A 16,112-nucleotide genomic window follows, 5' to 3' on the forward strand; every position below is an offset into this window, starting at 1 on the left:
TGCTTCTGTTCTGCTCCTGACGTGCATCAAGTTGTGCGAAGCCAGAGATAAAATGTTTCTCAAGATAACGATGTAAGTTTTATCATTTTGCTGTGAATTCAAAGACTCTCGCGTTATCTCTCTCTCTCTCTCTCTCTCTCTCTACAAAAAGCTTTATAGGAGCAAAGGTCTGTTTGTCTACTCTTCGAGTCTGCGCGTTTTCAAACGAAGGTAGGAGAGAGACAGAGAAAGAAGTTTACTGGCTCTCATACGGACTGTATAGTACATGCTGACTGTCAGCTGTTTCATCCCGCTTCGTTAGGAACATCAAGTTTTATATGTATATATCTCAGTGATTTCTGCTCCGGCGAAAACTCAAATCTTTGCTACTCCTGTAACGGGTAAGATCACGTTTCTTAATGTGCAAGGGATGATTTTGGGCTGATTGAGCGAGCTTACGTGTTTTGTTCATATATGTTTTGTGTTTACGTTCGTGAAGCTTTATGTTGTTAAGGAAAATCGTCACTATGCTTTTTTTACATGTTAATTCTTTCCTTACGTAGTTTTTCCTTCCGTAAATGACAAATAAATTTTTTAAATACTTCCTAAAATTAGCAGGACCTTTGAAATCATTGAATTAATTTATTTGACCAAGGTCCAGGTGAAATTCCGAACTGAAAAAAATAAAGTCTGAAGTGAACGAAAAAGGTAATTTTTTGCTTTTCTTTAAATTCTATAGTATCTAACCTAACTTATTTACAGTAAACCAGACACTAACGTATTTGTTATAATTAGTTCCTGTAATAAATTAAACATTTATTAAAATGAAATAATAATAATTGTTTTAAGAATAGTCTGGAGCAAGAAACCAGCACAGTTCGAAGTCAGTTGCCATTGTTTGTACTATTATAAATAAACCGCGATGCCTGACTAAAAATGAACCTACCTGACTGAACATTTCTTTTATCTACTCCGTCTTCCTCACTGGTCTAGTAGCAACCACGCGGACCCTTTCTGTACATCGGTCCCGGTTCCGATATTCAGTGGGGGAACCTTACGTTGGCTCGGATATCACCATAAACTGTATGTTCAGATCTCATTCAATCTCGGTGCTGAGATGGGACGCTAAACTTCAAGAAACAACAAAAATCGGAGCTATGAAGGAGTGTTAAAAGTCCAGTCAATCAAATTATATTCGAATCTGCTTTTCGCTACGTTTGATACACTTAACTGACAGCTATAAAATATTTTGTCCTTCATAGCGTGGCAGATACTTGTGAATTAGTAGCACGCTTTTTTTTTCATTCATTATCTTAAGAGTTTAGCGCCCTAGGATCCGAACTACTGCTGTTACAGTTATTCGAATATTTTTTCTGCTTTTATTCGAATTTTAGAATATCCGAAATTTCGTCGAATAACGAATATTCGAAGAACTCATCATTTCATAATTCAAATAATGAATTATTCGAATTTTAACATCACTAATTCCAACTACATGAATTCGTAGCAGAATGCTTCCTCTTTAGCTTGGATGCGTATTCGTTTGCAAGTGTGAGTAAGTGGGCCGTGGTGGATCTGGTAGGGCGTTCACCTGTGGAGCTGGGGGTTTCTGGTTCGATCCTAGCTCGCGCCAAGTGAACTTTGTGGTGGACAAATACCGTGTGCGTGGGGTTTTAGGGGTTCTCGCGTTTCCTTCCACTTTCTTCATTTCACTCATTTCTCATCATCACCGTCTCCTTTAGCCTAACCGGCATAGCGTGGGACGTAAAACTCAAAAATTTCATTTCATTTCGTTTTCCAAGTGTGAGCGCAAAATGGTAGAACGGACATATAGATTCAGTTTGTTCCATATATCAAAGACATAAGAGTAGTTCCTTGAAGAGCAACTTCAAAGCATGGTTTAAAAAAAACGTTAATTAGTTGGAATTTAAGAAATCTTATCAGTAACGAAATTCAACAATTCAACCGTACCTACAGTCTAAAGGAAACAATACTTTTTTTTTATGATATCTGCAGCAAATCTGTGCGGAGATCAAGACAAAGGGCTATGAACACAAGAATACTGCTCACTGGACATTAGAATTTCTCATGGGGGAGAGAAAGGGATTTTCTCAATGTTTGCCTGGAGGACGAAAGAAAGAAATCTTCAATTAGAACAGTGGCAGCTATTAAAATAAGTCATCTCTGTTAAAAAAAAAAAAAAAAAAAAAAAAAAGCTACAAACTAAAGAAAAAATGCTTGAGACAGGTTCAGAAAGATGCATACAAACGTAAACTTTCTTGTCTTACCTTCTAGTGGTATCATTTAAATATTTTAGCGATGTTGATTCCCTTAAGGTATTGAGAGAGATAGATTTCAGCTTGCCAATTCTAAGTACCTCTCATACCATAGAGTAAGTCTTGATATACACATACAAGGACTGTTTGGGACGAATTTATATAATATTTGTTGTTGGAGCTATTACAACTAATAATTCTAATAGTTCCAAGGGGCTTGAATAGTTAAGACAACTAGAAAAACTAACGTCATTTTATATTTTCCAAAAAAAAAGTCTAGATATATAAACAGTTCAATAGAATCTAAACCAGATTCCATAATTCCTTACAAATGCGTACTTGTATAATTTTCTTCTCATACCGGCAGCTTACTATGGTATACCTACTGATATCAACTATTTACTTTTAATATTTTGCTAGACAGAAAAGAAAAAAAAAACAAGAATGTACAGAATACTTGACCGTGTATAAAATGTTTTTTTTTTTAAAGTTTAACGTAGCCCAATTATGTCCTTTAAACTATTCATAAGAACACGGATGATTAATTAAAGTGAATCATTAGGAAATTTTTTCTGCTCCCCCATCCGGAATCGAAGCCGGGACGTAACAATGTAACACTTACTTGACTGTTTTGTGAAGTCACTGCTGCTGTATTTTCGTGCAGTGAAAAAGATAAAATGCGGCAATGAGAAGACAAATAAATATAGGTAGTTTTTTGCACTATCTGTCAGGGTTCCCAGACAAGAGGACTAATGAATTTCATGTTTTCGACTATGTTTTAATTGCTTGTGTATAAGGTTGACAGAATGAATTTAGAATATGAGTGTTGTCACAATAAAGGTAGAATCGAAACTCCAAAAATTAAAAAAGAAAAATCGTCACACACAATATTTTGGTTCAGTAGCAAGGAAAATAATATGCCGAATACAGGGTAGCGTATAAATCAGTCCGACCTAAAACGTGCAACTGGGTTATTGACTTTTGCACCACCTTATATATAAACTGTTGACATTCAGCAGTAAAGAAAAATCGAGGATTCATAAGACTACAGTAAAAGCTGCCAATACTGAAGGCAGAATTATGAGGACTCTTGTTAAAGTTGAAACAATCTGAAAATGCAAAGTAAGCGGCAGCCACGAGAAAAAAATTTATTTGTTCGACAGTTTCAAATTTCGTGTACTTTAATAATGGAGCTCCGATCGTACCGTTCGATCAATCATACTGTGCAGAACATACTTTGTAACTTGTAGATGTATTGTTGTTATTTTATTGTTATACCTCACCATCATCACCACCACACAGTACTATACTTCGCTAAACTTACTTAGCACTTAAAATATGTAATTATTAATAAATTAATTATTATTTAATGTACTTAATGTTGAATTTTTTCATTCGAGAATAGCCATCTATCTAAATGTGTTTAATGTATGATGCTACGTTAAATGGTTTGTGTATTCAGCACAAAAGCTACTTAAGTAGTATGTAACTCTCCCGCTGGTCTTGTGGCTAGGACCTGCGTTTTTGCTGCACAAGATTCCGGATTCAATTTCCAACGACAGAGCATTTGAACGTATTACGGTGGTTCACATTCCACCTTTAAATTATAGGTTCATCATTCACGCCTTATATAGCTTGGTGTTGTAAGGGGTGTCAAACTACAACCCAATCAAGTAATATATACACTTCGTATCAAAAATATTGCGACATCAAACGCTGTGCAGCTAGGCCACCCAAATGACACCTTATCCCATAATTGTGTCTGATAAAGTGACCCGCCCTCTCTCTCTCTCTCTCTCTCTCTCTCTCTCTCCCCTCCGTCTCTCCCATACTAAAATCAGCAAACAACTTGAGCACAATTTTAATTTCAAAATATGCATGTGTTAATATCGATAAAATGAAAGCATAAAAGCGAGACGAAACGAGATTCATAAATTGATGGAGGGAGGGAGAAATTTAAACACAGATAATGAAAAATTGAAGCAGATGGATGTGTGTTAGACAGAGGTACAGAAGTGAGACAGAGAGAAAAGGGGAAAGAAGAAGAAAAGGGAGCACGGATAAAAGTATGGAATTTAAATGTAGTAAAAAAAAAAAAAAAACATTATAAAGTTCCGTTTTCAGAAATCCAACAGCAATATAGAAGTGACGTTTGGATTTTATTTTTCAGGGCTGTTCGAATATATGGAGGATGGTTGAAAAATTCTTTGTCACTTTCAAAATGAAGACCAAATTTGCTGGTCAAAGTAAATACTCAATTTCCAATGGAACTGTAGAGTTCTGACAAGGGAACCTTCCGAAAATGATAGTTGCAGTGAAAGTTGTGACCTATGCCAATTGAAAGAGCTGTAACAGAGATAAGCATTCCCAAAAAATTAGCTGCCCATGGCAATAGGTTCAAGAAATATAAGGGGTGGAATTTCGGGAAACAGCAAGATTGGACAATGGAGGAAAAGTGCTAATTCCGCAAAAAAGGGGGGCACGACAAAATACAATGCTGACAAGTGATGTATAGAAAGAGACTTGCCACAATAGGGAACAAATGAAGGCCACCAGTGAAGTTAACAGTGTTGCCAACTGCAATGAAAAGTATATGTTTTGTAAAGAGTACAATATTCACTATATGAAATGAGTACAATATTCAGTGTCAACCTGTCATGTAGAACATAAGATATGACGTGTATAATCAGTGGTACAAACTAACAAAAGAAAATAGAAAAAACAGAAGTACGAAAAATACGGAAAAGACGGAGTTGGCCATAATGCGTCACATTTGATCACGAGCTTTGCATATTAGAATGAACAAAACAAGAAAGCACTAACTATGCAGGAAACCGACGTACCTAGAGTCGAAAAGAAAAACGAGTTTCAAAGTTGGCAACGCTGCCCATGAAAATCCAGACAAGTCTAATATAGTTAGGTCACTCGCTTCACAAAAAGAAAATTTCGGCAACAGGCATCACTCGGAATGCATCAATGCTGGAATGATTGAGGCAATGTCAAGTCGGGGAACATGAAATGGTTGGGTTGAGCCAACAACCGATAATAGAAGTAGTGAACATTATGTCATGATTGGGTCGTATGTGGGAATATACAGGGTATCCCACCAAACTTTGTGTCCTGAAAGACTTGCGAAACGAACAAAAATGTGACGGATCCATTTGTGCAGGAATGTATCAATGTCACAGGGGTGACAAAAGTCTGTGAGAAGCAAGTGCCCCCAGGATCTCCATCATAGCGCCCCAGGAGACAATTTCAAACTTTCAAATGGCAACAGGGACCCAGTGGTACCTCTTTCGATAGATCGTGGAATGTGCAACAACACCTATAGGAAACATTTGCTATATGAAGCATGGTTTTCAAAATGGCCGCCACAAATATATGTCGTGTCTTAACATGGCATCGAACATTGTGATCTCAAATTGCTGCGAAGCGAAAAGAGATGTTTCAAATACAATTGCACAGGAATGTACTCATGTCGAGGGCCAAGAAAACTTTGTAAGAAGCAAGTTCCTCAGGGCCCCCATCATAAGGCTCGAGTGGTCAACCGCAAAATTTCAAATGGGAACAGGGGGCGGATGATATTTCTTTGGATAGATGCAACATCGCCTATAAGAAACATTTGCTATATGAAGCACGGTTGCAAAATGGCTGCAAAAATGCACGTTGTTCTTGTCATCGAACAGATATTTTTGGCGGCTATTTTGAAATCCCATATAGTAAATATTTCTGATATGCGTTGTTGCATGCATTTCATATTCCCCGACTTGACATTGCCTCAATCATTCCAGCATTGATGCATTCCGAGTGATGCCTGTTGCCGAAATTTTATTTTTGTGAAGCGAGTGACCTAACTATATTAGACTTGTCTGGATTTTCATGGGCAGTGTTGCCAACTTTGAAACTCGTTTTTCTTTTCGACTCTAGGTACGTCGGTTTCCTGCATAGTTGGTGCTTTCTTGTTTTGTTCATTCTAATATGCACAGCTCGTGATCAAATGTGACGCATTATGGCCAACTCCGTCTTTTCCGTATTTTTCGCACTTCTTTTTTTTCTATTTTCTTTTGTTAGATTGTACCACTGATTATACACGTCATATCTTATGTTCTACATGACAGGTTGACACTGAATATTGTACTCATTTCATATAGTGAATATTGTACTCTTTACAAAACATATACTTTTCATTGCAGTTGGCAACACTGTTAACTTCACTGGTGGCCTTCATTTGTTCCCTATTGTGGCAAGTCTCTTTCTATACATCACTTGTCAGCATTGTATTTTGTCGTGCCCCCCTTTTTTGCGGAATTAGCACTTTTCCTCCCTTGTCCAATCTTGCTGTTTCCCGAACTTCCACCCCTTATATTTCTTGAACCTATTGCCATGGGCAGCTAATTTTTTGGGAATGCTTATCTCTGTTACAGCTCTTTCAATTGGCATAGGTCACAACTTTCACTGCAACTATCATTTTCGGAAGGTTCCCTTGTGAGATACATCTAGAACAATGTCAAAAGTTTAATACACATGCTTTGCTTGCACGTGATTCGGTTGCAAATTCGGTGGTATTTATTGAACGTACTCATCCAAAATACATTATAATAAACCCGGTAGGTGGTGTAAGTCATGCAAACCGAACAAAAAATGAATGAGTGCTATTTTTCTGCAAACTTTCTACCAGTAAGAGCCAGTATTAGAAGTCCAAACTGTGTCATTATGAAAAATTACAAATGTTCAAAACCAAAATTGGATGTTTCTTATAGACGTAGCAGAGCTTGCATGTTTCAAATTTCAAACAGAAATAAACCATTTGAATTTTACGGAGTTGAGATAAATTATAGACTGGAAACGAATTTTGTGTGAAACTAATATAAATAAAATCTTCTCTTGAAATCATCAAAAAACTAATTATATTTTCTAGTCACCTCTGAAAATTTATCTGTTCCGAACATCCACTCTCGACTTCACCTATTGCGAATATAACGTTTAATCCAGACAGATCGAATGAACACGCCAGGGCTGAAACGGGTCATCGCGTCAGTCGGGTGATGTGGGTTAGGTTATGGACCGCCACTGGATCGAAGATTCAAACCAGATGATTCAATTGAGACTTGGTAACCCAGAGGACAAAGAAAAGATTTTACTTATTTCCTTGCGTTTAAACAGTATTTCCTTCAGAAGTAACAAGGACTGGAGATGTTACCCCACAGCACGAGAAACACGACGCCGAAATTTCCAGTTAATTAGATTTTCCAAACTGGGTCGATCGGATCATTTGAGTCAAGTTTGGACCAGGACGCTTCTGTTTGTGTTAGGGCTAGTCACCGGGCCATCAAAAGTGGCTCCACTTTAACTCTGAAACACGCACAAAAAGTGTGTGTGTGTGTGTGTGAGAGAGAGAGAGAGAGAGAGAGAGAGAGAAGAAAGATGCACGGACTTGATAGGGAAACGTCCAGAAAGATAGGGGAAAGACGAATATAAAAATGAAAAATTACTTATTACATTGTATGATAAAGAACGCATACACTGTTTACTCGGATTCCCGCCAGTGATGCCTTGCTAAGTTCTCCAACAATAGATGGATCTATGTAGCCAATATTTTATGCAAAGTAATACCTGGTGGAGAATCGAACCGAGATTTCCCATTTGGAAGTCTAGCACAATAGCAATACTCCACAGATTACTCTATTCATAACTTGTTTAACAAATGGTATGGCATTTGTTTCTAAGAAAAATAAGAGTTTCAAACTGATCTGGTTACCCCATAGACTTATTTGCCGTTTCCTAACCAATATTCGTAAATCGTCTGTATCGTGATAAGGTGTTTGCTTTCACATTCCTAAAGATTGCCTATTTAGTATGAGAAGTCCCTTTTCGATTCTTCACGATCGCGTAGTAGTAAAAAATGGCTCGAAAGGGTTTGAACCTATGTTGACTAGCTGTACTACTCATAAGTGAAGCACGTTACCCCTACACTATCTTGCCATCTAAAACCATTAGCCAAATATTATTAAGTTCATGGTTGATTTTTGGAACGAACCGACCTCTTTCTGTACTGTTATTTACACAAAAGGCTTGCCAAAAGTAATTTATTCGGCAACCTGTGTCTACTAGTAAACGAAATAACATACAATACAGGAATTATTACAGAAATAATAATATATTATGCAGTAATTTCGCCGTGCAGGTTTAAAAGTAGACTAATAATAATAATAATAATAATAATAATAATAATAATAATACTAATACTAATACTAATAATAATAAATTTTCACTTTCACTGCATAGTTGTCACTTCATCGATCAATAATATTAATATGCTTCTATACTTGCAACGCCATACACACAGATACGTTACACGCTGTCACTCTCGCGAACAATTCTTGTCCCATTTTCTCTTCCGTCTCCAGAAAACCACGCACATGGTGTTTATAACCATAAAGTCCATATGACTTGAACAGGGATCTATCCATCGTATACTTAGGTATATAAAAGTCGGGAGCAGTACTACACTTTTTTTTTTTTTTTTTTATTTTTTTTTTGCCGAATAAGCTTGTGTGCATCGATACATAAAATATTTACATACATCTTGTTTCGCGTGGGCATGAGTTCGAGTCAATTGGGGACTAATTACCGCAGTGGTTCTTAATATACTTTAGCCCAGAATTATAAGTCCAGTCGTTGGATCTCAGCTGCTTGTTTTAGTAACTCGTAGCAATTATTATTGATAATGTTTAATAACTGTAATAGTTTTTGTCTGTGGGTATTGTTTTTATTCTTTTCTTCATTTTAAAAATATATAAAAAATAAATGCTAGCATAATTCCTCTTATTTTAAATATAAACGCCATTTGCAACTTTAAAGAACAAATATTGAACAACATTCCGACGTAGATGAAAAAAGGAAAAAATGGATGTCTTTGTGTTGAATCCATACTCTCGAACATCAAAAGTACTGTAACCACATGTCTTGAAACCTCTCGGCCATAATGATTACGCTCAGTAGGATTTACTTCACTCAAGTTCTGGACTACCCCCATCATAGCAAGTTTATGCGGATATTTTGTTTCCTTATTCCAGAAAAGTTGAAAATGTGAAGATAATTTTGATATTAGGCGACTTCAGCCAGTAATCCTGTTCAGAAAATATACAAAAAGCTATACTTTAGCGGGACATAGATATATGAAGACGAATCTAATTCTAAGGCACTTTTTGGAGTAGGAATCTTCACGATGTGATTTCGTTGTTCTCACAACGTCATGAGCGGCTGCATGTTATCATTCGCTGGTAATATGCATTGTGGTGTGTACTTTTATACTTAACCAAAATATACTTTTCGGCGGTAAATGGGTCTCTGTTTCACTCTGATAAAATCGTAATATATGCAGTGTTTTAACATTATATTATTATTATTATTATTATTATTATTATTATTATTATTATTATTAACAAGGATAGTCTACTTAAGTATTAATCCAGAGTATTGAAGGTATGATATTTCCGTATACAATCTAACCCCGAAAGTAAACAAATCAATATTCTCAGCAACTACCAGTTCTTACATTAACTATTAAATTATTGTTGAAGAATATCATTCTGTTTTATTCCTCCACCAACTGGTAGGTGCAACTTGCAAGTGTGTATCCAACTACAAATTTATTTAATTAGTATGCACGTCAGTGATCTTTCTGGTTGCTATGAAATCAAGAAGGTCGGTTTAAATACTCCGTGGACCAAGTCTATTGGTATTGCAGCTTGATCTGACGTGTAGCCTTGACCGACAGATTTCACCATCCAATAGTACGCGAGGGCGTGTTCTTAGTTACGAAATCTTTGTTAACAGGAGGGATCATCTGTTGATTTAGCTGTTGTCACATTTCCATATGAAAATATCATTACCTTCAGCAGTGCCTCTTCTTTATATTGTGTCCTTGTCATTTGTTGTATTATTATGGGTTCTCATTGCAGTGTTCATTTCACTTTTCGTGTTTTCAAAGTTTAATAACTGTTATTTATAAACCCTTTGTCTGTTTACCTTCACTGTGAAGACAACTTTAAACTGTGGATAGTCTGGTCTTCTGTATTCATTCTTCGTTTTTCACCGTCATGCCAAAGAGAAATGGAAACTGAAAGAAAATTAAGGATTTTTAGGATTTTAGGATTTTAAATTTCTGGGCTTTCGGCATCTACGGCCATTTAACCCGTCACGTTTGAGGGATGACGTCCCTCGGCGAGCACACAATCCGGGCAAAGGGAAAGAAGAAAGGATGGTGGAAGGAAGGAAGTGGCCTGGGACCTATAACTTAGGTACCACCCCGGCATTTGCCTGGTGTGAATGAGGAAAACCCAGGAAAACCTCATTCAGGGTGGATGGCCTGAAAAGGCGTTTTACTCTTTTTCGACCGAGTGTCCCACGGTTATACAGTGTAGACAGAAGGAAACACTGATGATAAGAATGAACAACACAGTGGAATGAAAAAAGTGGGAGGAAACGGGAGAACCCCGAAAAATCTACGCACGCGGTGTTTATCCACAACAAAACCCCCTTAGCGCGAGCTATGTTCGAACCAGGAAACGCACCAAAGATGAACGCTGTACTACTGAGTCACTCTGGTCCCCGTTCATGCCGAAGAGAAAGTACATTTTGCAGACAGTTTAAAAGTACAGTATCCATATGTGAAAGAGTTCGATAAACTTAACTTAAAAGTGGAGTGTACCATTTGCAAATAGTTATCATCAAACAGTGATGAAAGTCAGATATTGTGGCTCATAGCAGAAGCAAGAAGCACAAACTTATTGAATTGGTGAAATGCTCAAACACACAGACCCTATTGCCTAAATTCCTTAAATACAGAAGTATAATTAAGAAAAAAGAACTATGAATAATAATGAATACACTGTAAATTTTCATACCGTCTCTCTGTATTTTAGTCTAGAAATATAGAAGACCTAATTACGACAATATTGTAAATTTTCATAGTGTCCCGGTTTCTGTTCTCAAAATGGGAAAAATCTCGAATAATCGTGACGTTTGATCACGCTACTCATTAGCAACCACAGACATATTATGATTTACGTACAAATTTCCTTGTCCTAATATATATATAGAATGGAGTATTTCAGTTCAACATCCCACGATTATGACCTTTAGGTTAAGGAAAACGGTGATTAAGACAAGTGAGTAATGGGAAAATTGGTGGAATGAGAATGTGGGGGGAAATGGAGTATTCCAGAAAACCCACGGACACGATGTTGTCCACCACAAACTTACTTGGCCGGGGATGTAACACTGAGCCCACGCACCAGAGGTTAGCGCTCTACCACTGAACCACCGTATATATGAAACGAAAATAAGACCAGCTCTAATGTACAGTAGTGAAACGTGGGCAATCACAAAGGGCCCAGGAAAAGAAGATGGATGGCGGAGATGAAAATGTTAAGATGGATGCGAAAAAGAACAGACAAAGGAAAAATTACTTAAGAGGCACTGTTATTAAAGTAGAACCTTTTGAGTAGAAAGTTTCTCAAGAATGGAAGCTGAGATAGTTTGGGCATGTAGAATGAAGACACGAAGATTATGTGGGCAAGACACGTAGAAAGCTAGAAGTACTAGGTAAGACGAATAGGAAAAAACCAAAGATGAGATTGAAGGACAAAATTCAAAATGATCTGAAGCGAAGGGGATGAAGAATAGAGGATGCCCAGGATAGAGGAGAGTGAAGGAACAAATTAAAGATGGAAACGCCAATCCCATATACACATGGGAAAAGGCGGAGACAAAGATGATAATTGAGAAGTTAGTACTTATCATTGTTGTTGTTGTTGTTGTTTCTGTTTTCTCATAGAAATTTGATGGGTATGAAGTGTCAATAGATTCTTTGTAATCTTAGATCATAGAAGTGACACTTAAGTACATTTAACTCTGATAAAATTCAATATGGTTGGAGCAGAATATCATACTCTTAAGACGCAAGTTCCTACGTAAAATCTAAGAGGCTGTATATAATTTAATGAATGAGGTACCAGCAGAATCGCAATATCCCAAGAATAGCGTTGCACATATGGCTTACGTAAAATTTAATGACAGGGCTGCTGAATTTTATATCATTAAATTGCAAATAAAAATAATAGTTTAAAAAACGTTGTGTGAGATATCAATTGGAAGGTGTAAGTGGGAGAATTTCAAGAAGTATACACTTATGATTAATTGATTGATTGATTTGCAGTTTAATAATTGTCGTCTCATAACCGAGTGGCTAATAAGCTTGCTTAAGATACGAAAGTTCAGACCGTCTCGTCTTGATAAGTTATCGTGACAAGTGTTAAGTTCCCTTATTTCGGAAAAAAAATCGTCCTCCATTGGTTTTGCTTAACTTCTATTAAAAATTGTTTAGGGAAAACTTTCACCCGAAATTTGATGGCCTATAACTCGAAAACCAAATGCCTATAGATTACTGTATAACATTACACAAACTTGCAGTGGCGGATCCAAGGGAAGGGCTAGGGGCTATAGCCCCCCCCTTGACGCTTAGGTATACACTGGATAAAATGGGCTTCAATCCTGCTTTACACTGGATAAAACGGCAAAATATGGTTTAGCCCCTCCCTTGATCATATCCTGGATCCGCCCCTGCACACTTGTATAAAAGATCAAGGGCTACCATCACGCCAAGTTTGATCTCGATCGAGTGAGATCGGTTGATCCAGATCAGATGAGTGTAGGGAAATATCAATGAGGGACAAAAGTAATGTCTAATCTCGTAAAATGTATCGGCTTCCATTGCAAGAGCTGTCTCGTTTCGTCTCGTCTTGTCTCTTGGGCATCTTAGTGGCTAATGCGTGTGGTCTTTCATTTGATTTTCCGTTGGGTTACTTTACTTGCATACAAACCCGAGTACGGGATTAAGATCCCAATTTAAACACACAGTCGATGCTAAAAAGGGATGTTAAATCGCCTTTTTGAGTTGATTTGAATTTAACGTCTCTTTTGATTATTGAGGCTGTGAGAGTCGTGAACCTATAGCTTAATGTGGAATCCAAGCTACATGAATTCCCTATAAGAATTAACTAGGTTTCCCACACAAAAGTCTCCTCTATTAACCATTTAGCCAATGCTCGGAGTTTAATTACGTAAAACAAGATAAATAAACGGGCAAATAATTTATTTAATAAATGAATATCAATGTTCCTTTTCAATTATAGCAACTTATTCCTTACTACGTGTTTACTATGATGTAGTATATAGGCCATTTTTATCTACTCGATATTATAGATTTTACTTGTTTATGCTTCGTGCGTATACTGTGGTATCGATAATATTAAGTGCCTTCTAGTTTGTAAACACAATCTGCTGTCGAGACAGCTCCTGTTCTCGAAACAGTGACACAAGTTTCTGTGGCTCCGGTGATTTCTTTTTTCCCCCCTATTTTTCCCAAAACCTTTACTACTTAGCAACCACACTCTTCTCTCGTTTTGCCCCCTCGCTTCCCGATCTAATCTAGCAGAGTGCATTTTACTCGGGAAGATTTAATGGCCTAAGTCTTGCCCCCTCTCACGCCTTTCCCCTTTTTCAAATTCCTCGTCTCGTATAGCGAAACCAAATATTAGCTTCACAAAATACGCTTTCAATTACGAAGGTCGATATTTCATCTCTTGTTTCCACAAACAGGTTCCTCCGTACAGATTGAATGGTTATAAGGATTGAAAGAAAAAAAAACAATAAAACAACGAAGTTGATTTTTCTGAAGTCTTATGTGATCGATAAAAAACCTTGTGTACACAGTTGAGAACGTACATAAACATTTGAACAGGAATCGAATTAAACTTCAAGGTGAAGTTCCATCTGGCTTCTTAGGTATATAGGAAAAACTACAGGTTACATACACCTGGCTGTTAGATTGGATGCTGTTTGCGAATTTTAACCTAGTGCTTTCAAAAAGTTATTTACAAGTAATAGGGGAAGATGGGATAATAAGAGACAAAATGGCTGGTAGTTTGATTTATCATCTCATTGCTTTTAGGCAACCTTTTTTTTTTTTTTTCATCTTCTTTTCTGCCTTTCAAAAAGTGTCTACCAAAAACTTTAGGTACCTAAATCAGTCTTTTTCGTGAAGATTTTTTTATAACTTAGTTATAAAAGTTTCTGAAAAAAATGGTTGCATAAATTTGTATAGCATTAGTGATACTTCGAAGTAGAATTGTTCCAGTTTTTCTCTGATAAATGAGTTTGCCAGAAAATGTCTCTCTCTTATTATACCCCCTTTTTTTGTTGTTGTTGTGTCGGGTTAATGAGAGACAGTCGTTTGGTTTTTCTAGGTACACTAACTTCACTAACAGAAGATTAAAATTCCACTGGCCTCATGATGATATTCAGGAAGTGAATAAAGTGTTTATCTTTTATGGTTCTGTAATTTTATTAGGAAATAATCCGTTCATTGTTAAAAGAGAGGAACTTGTAAATGTTAAAAGGCTTTATTCTGTTAAAAAAGGAGATTGTTTGATTTAAAAAGTTTGGTCTAGGCCTTTTTTTTTTTTAGGGCTTAAAGTTTCATTTCATTATTGTTAAAATATTCAGGCAGGCTATTTTTCATTTTGGTATAGCCTATTTTGTATAGCCTACTGTGTAAGAAGTCACTGTAGCATAAAGAGTTGTTTTACGATATAGGCCCTACCGTTTTTAATAATAAAAAAAAAAAGTTTATATGACTACAGTTTATAATTTTGTCATTCCAAAATATTCAGATGAGTGCAAAACTTCATAAGTTATGAAAGGCTGTAATTTGTATAGTTTGTAATTAAAAGAATTCAAGTAAAACTTTCACTAATCTTAGTTTTTACATGGCAATTTGTCAGGAAAGTAGCACAAATAAAATCATGTAAAGCGGTAGGGCAATAGAATACATGTTAGGCATATCCCTTGTAACCCCAGTTTAATAACAAGTCAGAGCATGAAAGAAATCTAGGTAGCGTCTCTTATTACTTCATACGGGATAACGAAAGAGAACAATTGAAATTTTAAAAAAAATCTTACTGTACATTGGGAAGAAATAAAATAATTTTCTATTGTGTTGTCTAGTAACAAAGTGAGCTCCCTCGTGGCTAAGTGGTTAGCGTACGCGCCTTTGGCGTGGGAGACCCGGGTTCGATTCCCGGCGGGAGCTCATGTGGTTCGGATTCCACGTTAATCAGTAGGTCCACGTCTCATATAGCCTCGCTGCTGAATGGGACGCTAAACTAAAATCCACTCCACTCCACTAGTAACAAAGTATATATACACACACAAGGATCAGAAATGTGACTTGAAAACTGTTAACATTTGAAATTACTTTTGTCTCTTATTACCCCGAGTATCTCTTATTACTCTATCTTCCCCTATATGCGTCAATGTTGAAACACAGATACAATCTGCTTGATATAAATAGTTTGTTCCTGTAGAATAGCTACCAATTTTTTAAAAAAATAGTTTTCTCTTAATTTTTTCAAGCTACGCATGAGGATTTTATATATATTTTAGGGGGTGCATCGAGTGAGGATTTAGGGGAGGTGCATCCGTGCACGTGCACTCCCCTTCGTTGTAAATATACACTATCTAAAATGAAAAGCTAGCAGTGAAAATAGCAACACCTTTAGAAACTTTCTGCCGTAATGTTTCCGTTTCGGGCTTAAAAGAAAGTGGAGTATTACAAATGCATAGGTTGAAGAAAAAGGAGTCACCAAGCAAAATAACAACATTTCTCGAGTAGGGAAGAGAGGAGAAAACAGAAATCTGGAGGAGAGAAGAACACTTTCCTGCATACCACTTTCGACCCTCTTTTAAAGTACCTCCCTCTATTCTATCCATTAGTGTTGTCAGCAGTAAAGA

The 16,112-nt window shown here is 36.7% G+C and overlaps 2 protein-coding genes across 3 annotated transcripts in view; both read left to right on the top strand.

The window, feature by feature from the left end:
- Positions 1-16,112, top strand: part of LOC145695085 (arylalkylamine N-acetyltransferase 1-like) — a 252,867-nt gene that overhangs the window by 139,981 nt on the left and 96,774 nt on the right. The gene's annotated exons all lie outside the window — the stretch shown is intronic.
- The window catches only part of LOC145695084 (arylalkylamine N-acetyltransferase 1-like), a 49,452-nt gene continuing 33,494 nt past the window's right edge, over positions 155-16,112 (top strand). The window contains exon 1 of the mRNA XM_081771965.1: positions 155-380. The gene's annotated coding sequence lies outside the window, so the exon portion shown is untranslated. The remainder of the gene's footprint in view (positions 381-16,112) is intronic.

The sequence above is a fragment of the Thermobia domestica genome, chromosome 9, assembly GCF_964235325.1.
Source record: "Thermobia domestica chromosome 9, izTheDome1.hap1.1, whole genome shotgun sequence".
Classification (NCBI taxonomy): domain Eukaryota; kingdom Metazoa; phylum Arthropoda; class Insecta; order Zygentoma; family Lepismatidae; genus Thermobia; species Thermobia domestica.